A 2500-nucleotide genomic window follows, 5' to 3' on the forward strand; every position below is an offset into this window, starting at 1 on the left:
ACACACACACACATCACCTGGACCTCACTCAGACACAAACACACACACACATCACCTGGACCTCACTCAGACACAAACACACACACACATCACCTGGACCTCACTCAGAGACAAACACACACACATCACCTGGACCTCACTCAGACACACACATATCTCGTCCTCATCATTGATCACATGATCACTGGGGATGTGGCACGTTGCATGGCAGTGCCGTTTGGGGATGAAGATGTCAGTAGCTCTCTCTGTTAGTAGGGAATTGGATTGAAAACTGGAGGGTTGCTGGTTCAAGTCCTGATAGACTCTTTGAATTTTACTCGGGCCATCATGTGTCCAGGATAACAGATGAAATGAGCTAGTTAGCCATGTTTGGTGACAGCATCTCTCCTGTAGGGGGCGCTGGTGGGGCCCACTGTCCTCTATAATAAGGGCTTGAAATGCCCAATAATAAATCTTTAAAAGCATCTCTCCTCTTCTGAGACTGATGTTTGTAAACTGTCCCTGATTCCAACTATAAAAAGACTCCAGCTCCAGCAGGTGGAGACTCTGCCTGACTCTTTGCTTTTGGCCTCCCCGGCTACTTTATCTACCTTTTGGGGCGTGGCTCTGGTCAGCTGGTGTCCTTCTCTATGCTCAGGGGTTCCATCATGTTTCACCTGTGTGCACACTAGATAGATAGATAGATACTTTATTGATCCCGAGGGAAATTCAGGAGCTTCACTGCCAGCTTACAGGACGTCACCTTCTCCCATCTACATTTACAGAGGATGTTTTCATTGTCATGGTTGGCCTGTCTGTCACTCTGAGGGCCTTTAGCTTGTTCTTTATAGTATCAACAACAACAAACATCAACAAACATGATCAACAACAACAAACATGATCAACATTAACAAACATCAACAAATATGATCAACATCAACAAACATGATCAACATCAACAGACATGATCAACATTAACAAAGATCAACAAATATGATCAACATCAACAAACATAAACAAATATGATCAACAACAACAAACATCAGCAAACATGATCAACAACAACAAACATGATCAACAACAACAAACATGATCAACAACAAACATCAACAAACATGATCAACAACAACAAACATGATCAACAACAACAAACATCAACAAACATGATCAACATCAACAAACATCAACAAATATGATCAACAACAACAAACATGATCAACATCAACAAACATCAACAAACATGATCAACATCAACAAACATGATCAACAACAACAAACATGATTAACAACAACAAACATCAACAAACATGATCAACAACAACAAACATGATCAACAACAACAAACATCAACAAACATGATCAACAACAACAAACATGATCAACAAACATCAACAAACATGATCAACATCAACAAACATGATCAACAACAACAAACATCAACAAACATGATCAACAAACATGATCAACAACAACAAACATCAACAAATATGATCAACATCAGCAAACATGATCAACAACAACAAACATGATCAACATCAACAGACATGATCAACATTAACAAAGATCAACAAATATGATCAACATCAACAAACATAAACAAATATGATCAACAACAACAAACATCAGCAAACATGATCAACATTAACAAAGATCAACAAATATGATCAACATCAACAGACATAAACAAATATGATCAACAACAACAAACATCAGCAAACATGATCAACATCAACAAACATGATCAACATCAACAAACATGATCAACAACAACTAACATGATTAACAACAACAAACATCAACAAACATGATCAACAACAACAAACATGATCAACAACAACAAACATCAACAAACATGATCAACAACAACAAACATGATCAACAAACATCAACAAACATGATCAACATCAACAAACATGATCAACAACAACAAACATCAACAAACATGATCAACAAACATGATCAACAACAACAAACATCAACAAATATGATCAACATCAACAAACATGATCAACAACAACAAACATCAACAAACATGATTAACAACAAGAAACATCAACAAACATGATCAATAACAACAAACATGATCAACATAAACAAACATCAACAAATATGATTAACAACAACAAACGTCAACAAATATGATCAACAACAACAAACATCAACAAACATGATCAACAACAACAAACATGATCAACAATAACAAACATCAACAAACATGATTAACAACAACAAACATCAACAAATATGATCAACAACAACAAACATGATCAACAACAACAAACATCAACAAACATGATCAACAACAACAAACATGATCAACAACAACAAACATCAACAAACATGATTAACAACAACAAACATCAACAAATATGATCAACAACAACAAACATGATCAACAACAACAAACATGATCAACAACAACAAACATGATTAACAACAACAAACATGATCAACAACAACAAACATGATCAACAACAACAAACATGATCAACATCAACAAACATGATTAACAACAACAAAC

General features: G+C 35.6%; 1 protein-coding gene across 1 annotated transcript in view; it reads left to right on the plus strand.

Annotated features, from left to right (window-relative positions):
• Positions 1-2500, plus strand: part of LOC306819251 (mitogen-activated protein kinase-binding protein 1-like) — a 45923-nt gene that overhangs the window by 8307 nt on the left and 35116 nt on the right. The window lies entirely within an intron of this gene.

This window comes from Symphodus melops (assembly GCF_947650265.1).
Source record: "Symphodus melops genome assembly, contig: scaffold_99, whole genome shotgun sequence".
Taxonomy (NCBI): Eukaryota; Metazoa; Chordata; class Actinopteri; order Labriformes; family Labridae; genus Symphodus; species Symphodus melops.